This window comes from Centruroides vittatus, unplaced genomic scaffold (genome assembly GCF_030686945.1).
Source record: "Centruroides vittatus isolate TY-2023 unplaced genomic scaffold, ASM3068694v2 scaffold_1152, whole genome shotgun sequence".
NCBI lineage: Eukaryota > Metazoa > Arthropoda > Arachnida > Scorpiones > Buthidae > Centruroides > Centruroides vittatus.
Genome location: NW_027122670.1, coordinates 1,702,286 through 1,715,847, shown reverse-complemented (window position 1 = coordinate 1,715,847; position 13,562 = coordinate 1,702,286).

Genomic DNA, 13,562 nt, shown 5'->3' with positions numbered 1-13,562 from the left:
TTGGTATTCACTTATTTTCTTTAATAAATTAAATAATCGTGATTATCATTTAAACATAAGTAATAACAAAAAATAATGAAGATTTAGAAAATTATAAAAGAAAATAATATTGTAAACTGTACAAAAGATGATGCCATTTAATGTTTTACATAAAATTCTAATGAATTTGTATACAAAATCAATTTCTATACAGTTAAATTCATCTCAGAATTGAAATAATCACAATTTTTATGTTAAGAATAGCATAATTTTAACTTTTTGAGCACATAAAGTTATTTGAACTCTTATATAAAAGTCCAATAGGTAATTAAAATTTTTGTAATCAGCATTGAATAAAGGAGAGAAATTATCAGTAAATAATGAATTCAGTAGGTGTACTTCTGTATAAAATTAATCATGGTCAACTTCTCATTAATATGTAAACATTGTTGTGGAATGACATTATATATACATACATATAAAGTGGTAAAAATAACATAATGCCAACTATCACTTGAGCATTACACTTAAAATAATTAAAATTTATATAGCATATAACTGTGATTTATAAACTTTATCAAGTTATAAAATCAAAATATCTCAATATTATGAAACTGAAAGTTATTAAATCTCTTATGTCACATCTCATGTTATTAATATTAAATAAATATCTGGAAAAAATTCTGATTTTATTAAAATTTATAAATTAATTTATAATGAAAATTATAAAAATTATGATTTTTAAAACTTTTTAATTTAATTAAAATGTGAAAAATATTAAAAAATTCGTGTATTATGTTTCAAGCAGGAGGCCTCATATTTAAGGATCCATTTGGTTCCTAAATGTGAGGCATCCTGCTCTACATTCTATAGATATATATTATGTCCATAAAGTAGGAGGCCGTCTCTTTACATTCTATACACCTATAAAGCAAGAAGCCTTACATTTAGGGGACTACTTACTTCTATAAATGTGAGGCCTCTTACTTTATAGGACAGAAGAATGGAGGCCCTTTACATAATTTTACTGCATCAATCTAACATCTAATTGCAGCTGCAGAGTTGATTTTTTAAAATATAAATTATGATATACAATTGCAATGGTGAAATTGCCTTATTTTTTTCCAATTTCGAGGCCCCCCAGACTAAGGCCTTTAGATATATACCAGCACTGATGCTAGGATATGGTAAAGATAAGTGGCAAGGGCCTCTCTAAGAAACGTTAGTATAGAGTTACAGTATACAATTCTAGACGTATATTTGGTAATTTAGTGTGATGTAAATAATAATCAGGCTAAAAGAATTATAAAAAGAAGGGGAGGGAAATACAATGCATAAAAAACCGAACTTATTCAAGCGTGTTTTTATTAGAATTTCAATTTACTAATTTGTTTCTTATACATTGTTCTTTATATAATTTATTTTTTTATTCACAATAGCTTCAATTTAATTTTGGTTAATTAATAAATTAATAAAATTTGATTGAGCTGCTAATTAAATGTCTTTAACGGACAATGTTGCTAATTAAATATCCTCAATAACATTAAGATGTGTAACATTATATTTAAACGATTAGAAAGATTAATGATGAGGTAATTGGATGCTTCATTACATTGTATTTTCATGAATATAATTGAGGTTTTAGTTACAGATAATGATCGAATGATCGAAAATATAATGCATTTCCACTTCAATAACGTTAACCTTGATAAAATGACTTATTTCGGCAATTATTTAGATATAAATAAAGCAATAAAAAGTAAATTAAAACTATCTGGAAACGTTCCAATTTTACTTTTTTAATTTAAGGTAAAGGGAATATACCAAATTTCTTCTGGAGTTTTATGTAAAGATTTTTTCTAAAAATGTAATTTTCTTAATTAAATATTTAAATATGATTAATTTGTTATCGTTAAATCTAATACAGTTAATAATAATAATTAAAATTTTTAATATAATAACGATCGTTACTATGGTAATAACTTAATTTAAGTTTATTTTACGTGTGAATAGTTTCTTATTAATTTAATTAACAATTTATTAATGAAAGTAATTTAAAGAAATTAGATATAAGTAATGCAATCAGAAGGCCTCGCATTTAGGAGAACAAATGGTCTCCTAAATGCGAGGCCTTCTGCTCTAATGTGAGGTCTCTTGCTCCTAAATATGAGGCCTTTTTCTATAAATGCTGCAAGCAATGATAGCTTAATAGCTCTATTATCAGGGCCTTGTGATTCTCAGGCCTTAAGGCCCTGCATACTTTATCATACGAGGGCTTCGAAAAAATTTATTATAAATTATTCATTTCTTTGAATTTTATTTTCCTTGACAGATTGTATTATTTAAAACAACATAATAATTTTTAACTCTGATTTTTTATGTAATGAAGTTTCAAAGAGATAATGGCCCTGGCCTCTCTTGGCCTCTGAGAGACTCTAGTTATGGTATAAAATGAAAGTCTTGTTAAGTAATTTCATATTTAAAAGTAAATTATTGAAAGTCGAGTTATTCTTATATAATATTTCGAAGAATTTTAATATGGAGATAAATGAAAACACGAATTTACTTAGAAAATGTTCTTATATTTTGCAAACTCGCGACTGGTAAAATTTCCACATAATTTGGGTGTGTCAATTAGAAAATCTTTTCTAATTTTCCTGTTTGATTTATGGCCAAGTAATAATGATAATAGCAATTTTTCAGCCAACTTTAAATGTAGGCTAATTACTTATCACATTCTATAAGTTGTACATTTTTGAAATTTATCATAAAATTAAAATTTTAAATGCATTTTTAATGAGAAATTTCAAAACTAAAATAACTTATTGTTAAAATCGAAACAGTTACAATTTGTAAAAGGAAAATGATAAAGAATTTCGATTTTATGGTTCTTGCAAATTCTAATGGGATATTTTCTTCTATTTAACGCTTTCTATAAATATATTTAACTTAGGTAAACACATAAAAAGTAATTTAGTTTTCTTTTTTTACTGTTACTTTACCTTGACAACTTGTCAGACAGGAACTGTTTGTATAATCGCTATCTTTCTATTAGGAATGATACATGAAGCAAGATTTTATTTTGTTTTAAAGTTTTATAAATATTACTATCTTTCAATTAAATCATATTAATTATTAATAATTAAGTATCAAACTTAGCTCACTTGTGGGTTTTCGACAGACAACAGGCTGGCCACGTGGTTTTATTCACGTGTCTAACACATCTAAATAGGGGCCAATTTCCATAGAAAGTCCTTCTGAAAGTGCATTCCCCTTGGCACAGATCAACCAAAGGTTGCATTGCCGTATCTCATCGAACCATCAATCTGCCAAGGAATGGGCACCTCCCTTGGCACATTGCCCACGTGTTTGCGTTGCCGTATTTTATCAAACTAAACCAAAGTCATTGTGGAACATTAGCTAAATATACCTACTTATAACTACTTATAAGATAACGCCCGAAACGATATTTAGATAAACATTTATTAATTTGATGTTTTTATGTAAATGTATAAAAATCAATCGATACTTCAGCAGAATCGAATTTAGACTTATTGTGGCCTTAATATATAACAAATCATATGTTCTTCTCCTCCACGAAATAGTGATAGATGTAAAAGTGTGAGGATCTAACCAGCTATAGACACATAAAACTAGGGTCTAAACTGTGGCGTAGCGAACATAACTGGCGCCCGGGGCATGACATTTTATTGGCGCCCCCTTCCCCCAGAAACATATATAGTTTGTCTTGGGGACCATTTGGGCGCCCCTCTGCGAGTGGCGCCCGGTGCATGATAAACTCTCTTGCACCCCCCTCGCTACGTCACTGGGTCTAAGATTTAGCTTGTTTATATTACCTGCAACTCCAGTCTTGTAGCTCAGAAAAAATCACAGATTGCAGAGTTTATATAATCTGCGGAATACTGTACTAAGTTTTTTTTTGACGTCAATGGATTTTTGTATTGTACTTTGATTTATATAGAAACAAACGGGAAAATTTAGCTAGATACAGGTACAATACGCTGAGGCCCGAGTCTTTGGGGACCAACTTAATTAACATCTTGGCAAGAAAAAGTAATAATTTTTAAATATTCTACACAAAAGTATGATATATTTGAAGTAATATACATATAGCTTAATGAATATATAAACTTTATGGGATCCTGCATAGCCGTATCTCATCAAATCATCAATCTGTCAAGGAATGGGCACCTCCCTTGGCACATTCCCCACGTGTTGCGTCGCCGTGTACCATAGGCCGTGACACTATTGCTTCATTACTGATAGAAACATCAATATTTATTTAATTTAAATAAAATAAAAAAATATTGAATAAAGAGAATAAAATATATTAAATACTACAAAACTAAATACAGTATATATGGTATATTTTTAAATATCGTTTCAGATGTTTAAGTAAATTTTTCATATTTAACTTTAACAATGATTCATTTAACTTAAGATAGTGTAGTGTTACTTCTACAGAAATTTCATTACAACTTGTAATTGTTACTGTGAAATCTATTATCAAATGTCTTTATTTGATAATTCATTTCAACAGTAACAATTGCGAGTTACAATAAGTTTGTTGCAGATATATATATAGAACTGTATAAATAATTTACTGATTAATCAATCCACTCGACACAACAGGATATTAAAATTGCATGATCGGCCACAGTTACGAGAATCACGATGGACCTGACCCGCACGGGTCAAGCAGCACGAATGAGGGATAGTAAATAATGTACCAATTTATACCATACATGATAAATTATGGCGAGAAGGATTTGAATTCGGATTTCCCACGACGGCAGGATGAGATCTGTTTACGTGGTCATCTGAATACTTTGGATTTTAAAAATTCCTTTTGCCAATGACACCAAGAAAGTCTTTTTACACGCTCATCAAGATGTCTTGTTCGGCCAGACTCTCAATGAAGGATGCGGTTCGACATATGTGGACCAAACCATTTACGAAAGTTCACGAGGATCCAACATTTACTCAAACTCGGGATTATTTTATAGCCAATTAGACCAGGTATTACGTATATTTTCGTGTAGAATTAATTTGTATTGAAAGTTCTTAAGAAAATTGGATATTTAAAAATTTTGTGAAATTTCTCTAATTTGATTTGATGGGATACGGCAACGCAACAAATGGGTTATCTGCCATTAGAATTGCCTTCTGGAAGACTTTCTGACAAGCTGGCTATTAATTAGGTGTTAGATATGTGAAGAAAACCCAGAAAACTCCACTTGGCCAAATCATTGGTGAGGCGCCACGTGGTTCAGTGTTCAGTGGTTTCATCCACTCGCCATTGGTGGACCAAAAGACATTAAAAGACGAGTTTTCTATACGAAATTCCAATGTTTATTTCAGTAACGTTTACTGTAGACATTCGAAGTAAAAGATTTCAGTCATAAATAAGTACAAATGAAAAAAGTAATAGAATTATTAGGTTTATTAATTACCTTAATAAACCTAATAATTTTATTACTTTTGAACTTATTGAATTTACTTTTGATACTTACTTTTGAACTTATTATAATTCTATTACTAAACTTATTGAAACTTTCAATTGTTACATCAGTTTTTTTCAAAAAAAGAAAAATGTTTGTAAATAATATAATAAAAAGCTAACCGTTAAGAATATTCACAGATCTTTGATAAGTTTTCTTATGATTTAATTTCTCATTTCCACTCGAGCCCATTGCGGATCAGTTCTCTCGTAATTGGTATAAAGTTGTGGTTAGCCATATAACCCATTATTTTTTGTATCAAGCGTAACAAATTTAAATCATTTCTTTGTAATAATAATTATTATTATTATGAAATCTTTGAAGTAGAACAAATTCATTCTTTTGTTCCGTCTTCAATTTCGTGATTATTTAAATGATTCGAAAGCTTGAAATTTAAAGTCAATATATAGCATTTTTATTTAAAAAATCGTACCTTTTGAAAATATTTAATAAGTTGATTCTTTAGAAATAATAATTACTGAAAATTATACTTGGAATTTCAAACTATTCTTGCAAATGTTTCAAGGAATAGAAGATAATTGTTCGCTTTTCTGAAAAACACTGCAACTTTTCTTTTATCTTGAATTTAATAAATATAAACTTATTTTTCCCCTCACCGTAATAAAAACAACGTGAAAAATAGTAACAAAATTAGCAATTTTCCTCAAAGTATAGAATGCTATATACTACAGTATATAGCATACTAATGAGTATTCGATGTATTGTAATCTTAATAAGTTTACTCTTTAAATAATAATAAAAAATTAAAATTTTAAACACGAAAATTTTGCATTTTAAATTACTGTACATTATTCAATGTAATTTAAAATGCTAATTCAATTTTGTAATGTGTAGAAAAGTTTTAAATGGAAAATCGATTCTGTTGTAATTATTACACGTGAATGAAATTAAATAGAATTAATTAATCATTTTTTTAAAGGTAGACCGTATAATTAAAATATACCGTATTACAAAGTATTTAATATTGTAAAGTTTTATCATTTGCGTAGTGTTTCTAAATGTTTATCTGTAGAATGGTCATGGTGACTCGCTTCGATTTGATGCTCTGGATCATGGATTTTCACGAATGTTGATCTCTAATACTTCAATTGAGGATGAGGTGGCTGCCTATTGTGGTTGTATTGAGTGGAGAGCGTAGATTCTGTTGATGTTGCGGCTACCTCGTGGATCTTCAGAGTACTAGACATGTCGGTTCCTGATCTCAATTTCCGGTCGCACTGGCACCATGGATTTAAAGACTTCTTCGCACGATATACGATCTTAATATCTTATAATAATTATATTATTTTTTTTGTGATTAGTTTAAACATAACATGATAACAACTAAAGAAAACACTCGGAAAATATTTTAGAATTTAGTTGAGAATAAGTACAATTTTATAATTTCTATATTTATTTTTTCCTTCAGAACTGGTTTAGTTTGATTTGGTTTTGATGGGATATAGCGTCTGTCAAAAGGAGTGCCTCTCCGAAGGACATTCTATAGGAAACTGGACTCTATTTAGTATTAGGTACGCAAAGGAAACCTGGGAAACTCCCATTGATCAAGCATAAAACCACAGCTAGTATTCGGATTGGTTTAGTTTGGTTTGATGAGATATGGTCACGCAACACTTTGGCCATCTGCCAAAATTACTTAGAAGCTTAGGAGGAAGTTTCTGTGGGAAACTGGCTCCTATTTAGATGTTACAACGTGAAGAAAACGCGGAAAACTTCACGTGGCCAGCCCGTTGGCGAGGTAGTCACGAATCACCAAGTTCAGTGGTTTCATCCACTCGGCCATTGGTGGGTTCTTAGAATTGACTTGAATCTAAAAAACATTTTAAAATTACAATTTTTTGACTGCTATTGAAATAAATACTACAATTTAGAAATACGTACATAATATTCATTATCTTTAAAAATTAAATTTATTTTTCGCGTAAATAGTTTCACCATAATAGTAAACAAAGCAGTTTTTGAATGCTGATTTTTGTAATTAGTTAGAATTTGTGCAGAATCACGTCATATTTGTTTTTATGTGTGTAAAAATTGAAGATAAAAGTTTTGATATTAATACGCACCGCTCAAAAAAATTATAATGGGAATATAAAACAAAGAATGGAAAGTGATGCTGAGTAAGAGGAACCATGAAGCGAGGTACACAAATGATAAACGTATTAATAACTTTTATTTTTCTCATTAGATCGTTTTGATAATGAAGATTTCAGTATATACAAGGTCATATCAACGCATGGGCATACCCGGCCTTTGTAACGGCATTTTAATTCTCACTGCTCATTTAAATTATTTTTCTTTGCTGGATGACCAAGGAAATAAAGGCATCGGCTTACTATGCCAGGGGACCCGGGATAGAGTTTAGACAGAGAACTACAAGAATTTTTTACTGGTAGTCCGTCCTGGATATATCGGACACCGTCTCTCACCACCTCGCTACTGTCCTATTGTAGGACTCGCCAAATTCACAATGAGCTTGATAAAAAGTCTTTCTTAGTGCTCACAGGGCAGAAAAGGCCTTTTTATCAAGCCTGTTATTAAAGCATATATTACAAATTAAAAAACACAGAATTATTAAAAAATGTGTCCTTTCTTTTTCATTGTATAACTATTTCCATTGAACTTTTTCCGCCCTGCAGGCACTAAGAGAGTCTACACGTTTATTTGGATTTGGACAGGCTCAAAATATCTGGCTCAAACCATCTATGGTTCGTGGAACAGATTCGAACTCTGATCTAAAATGGCAGGCTGATGCCTTTACTACTTCGGCCTCCGGCCACCTAGTTGGTTAACTTTTTTCCCATATTCCAATGATCAACATTTGACTTGCAAATTAATGTATTTTATTTCCTTGACATATATATATATATATATATATATAATATTGACATATATTATATATATATATATATATATTTCAGCATTATTAGCAAATGTTTCAGCATTGTTCAGTTGAGAATAGAGGCATATTATATATGCCTCTATTCTCAACAATAAGCAACTTAAAAGAGAAAATATAATATCCCAAAATGTGTGTTGTCGAGAGTATTAGTGTTGCTAAAAGTAAGAAAACTTCAAGGAGATAAAAGGCATTTGCATGTCTGTCACATATCATCATTGGAATGTATAGAAATAGTTTTACAACTGGAAAAAAATAACGACAGTGTACTTCTAAACATGATATTCTCTCCTTTATGATTATCAATTATTCTATCAGCCAACTGTTTTTTTCCTATTTTACTCAAATATTTTATTCAAAAATTAAATACAATACATTTATATATCAATAATACAAAAATTATTCGCAAGACTGGATTTAGACCTATTAGACTCTAAGTTATAACATATAAAAGACCTTTTCTCTTCACTAAATAACATACAGTCGAAAAAGCATGAGATTTCTAAACTTTTATATGAGGTTCTAAGCTGTAGCTTTTTTAGCTTGTGTGTAAATCCATATTATACAGTATTTCTAATTTTTAAATAACAAAAATAAAGAAATATAATAATGACGTTTATAATTTTATTTAGCACTCCAGTGGCTGAATGAATAATTCCACTGAATATTTGTCTGTGGGTTCGTGTCTGACCAACGAACTGCCGCATGGAGTTTTCTGGGTTTCCTTCGCGTGTCTAAAAACTAAGCCTAAATAGGAGCTAGTTTTGTTGGTACAAAACGACCAAAGTGTTGCGTTGTCTTATTTCATTAATCCAGTTCGATTTAATTTACTTTTCTATTACTTGGTTGGTTGGATGGTTGCACAATTAAGTCTTATTGTAGAGTTCGAATTCCTTCTGGCAATAAGTCATAACCTTGGGATGTTTGAGTCGGAATATCCTTTCTTCCCTCAACAAAGATGTTCTACCTTATTAATTAAGGTTAAGTTAAGATCTACGTAATCCTTAGTATGCTGTTGCCTCGCGTAAACGAATCAAATTAGATCGTTCATTATTTTCAAGTGTAAATTTAGCATTTATAACAATGTTTGTAAAGTTTGGTTTGGTTTGGTTTGGTTTAATAGCAACACAATACATCACAAACGGAAAAGTCTCCCGGAAGGATTTTCTATGGAAGCTGGTCGTTATTTAGATGTTATAAACGTGAAGAAAACAGGAAAAACTCTAAGTAGCCAACCCGTTGGTGTGGGGCAAACCCGCGACCAACCAACGGGCTACTTGTGTTTAATGGTTTCATCCATTCGACTTTTAAAGTTTATAAATGCAATGTATTCTATATTATCAATACGTTAATTGTTAAATACGGATATTATTTTAGAGGAAATGAAAACGAGACCGTATTTTGCCTCATTATCATAATTTATAATTTTTTTGAGAAAATAAATTTTTACAAATTAAATTTGAGTTTTACTAAGTAAAAAATCCCGAACCGCGCTTCCGAAAATAGGTTGCAACATAACCTGTTATTTCTGTTGTCGTGGCTATAATCATGAAAATAACATAGTTACCGTCGTCAACTATATCAAACATCACAACAATTAGAAAAGCCAATTAAAATTTAATAAGTTTTAAAATATTCTTAACTATTCAGTTGCATACGAAAACTATTCAGCTGCATACGAAAACTATTCAGCTATTCAAATTACAGAATCTTGATTATCCGGAATGAATGGAAAAACGTCGTCCCGATTAATCTAATAACATTTAAGTTCTGTGCCAAGTAAACGGAACAGGTAGATTTGTCAAGAAACGATAGAAACGTTTCAAGAAAATAATCCAACGATATCACGCATTATCAAAAGTGTACAACATTTGAGTTTCAGACTTTCTTTGCCCTACGGGCAATAAGAAAGCCCCTTTTTTATTCCCCTCAAGAGTTCAGTTAGGTCTACAAAGGTAGCGAGAAATATGGCAGACGTGTCCGGATCAAAATATCCATGAAAATTTCTGAAATTACGGACCGAACTTTCCTTTTTCTGTTTACACTATGATACTACATCACATGGTATTTACGGTGTCGTTCCTAGTCTTATTAGTCTAATTTTTGGACGTCCGGATGGCCGAGAGGTCAAAGTGGCAACGCTCTGGGGACCCGGAATTAAATCTTGACGGGTCGAAAAATCCCCAGCATTTTTTCGGGGGTGGTCCGACCAGAAACTTGTTTTTTAAGTTTCTTTACATTTATAATTTCTTTAAGAATTATTTTTTGTAACTCTGTCCATCCTACGCACTGTAATAAGGTTTTTTCAGCCTATTAAAGATTATGGCCAGACCTGCATTGGATACAGGATTATCTACTTTAGCATTTATCTGGGCGCAACAGATATCTTTCCAGCATTGCAGAATATACGCCTATGATGCTTTAATTCTGCTGCGATATTTACAGTAAAATAAATTAATCCATTAAAGTTTTGGTGTAGTTCCAATTTAAATTTTCTTTATGGCAATAAGGTGAACTTAAGTCCCTTTACCCATTCTCTTGGATCCGTTGAATGTTTCTTGGCCATTTTTAATCTTTGCTGTTGCTATTTTTTCCAGAGCGACGCCTGGCTCATCTGCTAGTATAATATAAATGTAATGTGCATGTATAGAGTGTTTGCATATTTATCCGAGGGTAAGAAATCTTAACATTACACAAATATATATGTGCATCAATTCCAATGTCATGCTTACAATAAAATAAATAAATACATTTTAAGAAAAGGTATGTGTAAATCTCGTGGTAGTTCTAAAAAAAATGGTGTAAATTTTCCTAACTCACCAAGTGCAAAGGGAATCATTTTAAGAATATTTAGCCTCTCATAACGTTTAAAAAATCCCTAAGTATAAAGGATAAAAAACAGCATTGCATAAATTAATACAAATAAATGGTTAGCTCTATTTTACTATAGTACTTGCTCAAAACAATCGCCTTCAGAGATAATTCAAAAGAGTGGATAGTTGAGAATGTCGTTAAGGGTGGCACATAACATAATTGGCATCACATACTACAAGCCTCTCATATTCACTTCTACAGCTTGCAGGTAGCGTTGTACACTGATGCTTTTAGGTGACTTCACAAAACAAAATTCAGAGAGATCAAATCCGGGGAATGTGGTAAGTATAGAAAAGGACCACGTTGTCTTATTCATCTGTTATCGAACCTATCTGTGAACTACTGACGTCTCTGTCCAGGAATCAACTGGCGAGCTTTAGTGTCGATATCAAACCTGTCGTAGTTGATCCAACGACAACTTATCGAGCCATTCGTTTGCCGTCGTATGTAGAATATTAATATCATTAGATTGATTCGTACATCTAACCCTTCTGTTATATTAAAATATAGTATTTGATTTATAATTACAAAGGTTATCTTACGTAAGAGTTTATTACACCAAGTGACCAATCTAACACACAAAAAATTCTTTAAATTATGTACTGTAGAGGAATAAAGAGTTTTAAAAATGTGTTAGATTGGTCACGTGATAAACCCTTACGTAAGATAACCTTTCTTATTATATAAATAAAATACTATAATATAGCAAATATTAAAACGAAAACCGTATAAAAAGTTATTTCAGCCTACAATTGTCACGTTTATCGCGAAATTCAGATGGTTCGAAATGGCACAATTTCATTGGTCAAGTGAAAATACAATATTTAAAATTTTTAAGCTATCATATTTTTTCCTAATGTTAACTCTAAGAAATTGTGCCATTCACAGGCGAATAACAAACGATAATCTGCCAACCAATTAAATTTCGCAAAAAAAGGACCAAATATGTAAACTCGGCACCCTCGAAAACCACTTAAAAAGCACAAAGTTAAAAAAGAAAAAATATTTATATGTTAGAACGCAATAGAAGGAAATGACAAGAGAAAAAATGACCGCGGGTGTCTTAGTTCTATCGATAATATCGGTCAGAGTCGAAGGGATGGTGTCGGATAAACCATCCCGAGAAAACCTTTCATGTGACCCGAACTGGTCTCAATTTTCACCTGGAGATAGGTGAGAGACCAATCGGGAAGCGAGGAAGGGGTAGCCCAACCAATTAGAAAAGGAATTAAAAAAACAAAAATCCGATAAAACGCGGACAAGAAGCGTTCCTTTTTCTATCGACTCTCCATGTCATCGTCGAAAGTAACAAGCCGACAGTTTATCGCGTGCGCAAGATCTACCTGTAGGACACCGACTCGCCGCTGCCCCGGGGCCGCTGCCCAACCTCAACATCCTAAGAACTGAATTCAGACCAACAGGGACGCTTCCTTCTGTTAATTGGAGTCATAGTTATCTGATGTAAGCAAAACCTACAACTAAATAAACGGTTTTGTGAGAACACTTGTATTCACTGCTTCCTAATACTACCACCCACATACGCGAGAGCCCTAGGTCATCCCTGACGAGGGAGTAAGAATTTCTCTCCCCCGTAAATCGGCGTACTTACGTAAGAGATTAAATCATAAACTCTAAATGAAGATTCGCTTAGTGTAAGATACAGAAGGCCGATGGAAGAGTGGTTAAGATGGCAACCCACTACTCTGGAGGACTCGGAATCAAATACTGACGGGTCAAAAATTCCGGTTTCGATGCATTCCTCTTCAGAGCGGTAAGCTGACGCCTTAACCGCTTAGACTATCCGGTTTTCAATATTGTTACTTAATGGTTGGATGATCAAGATAGTAAAAGCGTAAGCTTGCCTCTCCGGAACATCCGAATTCGGATTTGGATCGGTTCAAAAATTTTTATATATGGGTTGCTCCGTTCGTCAGAATCTAGCTGCTTACTTCGCGAGTCTGGTCAAACATATAATAAACATGATTTAAATCTCAATGTGCCCTCTTAGTGCCTTCATTGTAAAAAAAAAAAAAAAAAAAAAAAAAAAAAAAAAAAAAAAAAAATTAAAACAGAAAATTAACGGCCATTCAAAACGACCAGAAAATATTAATTCGTAGGAACTACCGCAAGCAAGAATCGAATTCAGACTCTTCTGTAGGAAGCTTAATACGTTTCCGTGAGCTATTTAGTACCCGTAAGAAGCTTAATACTGTCAATGATACTAAAATCTTTCTTTTTACTATAGTTATATTAATTTAATATTAAGAATA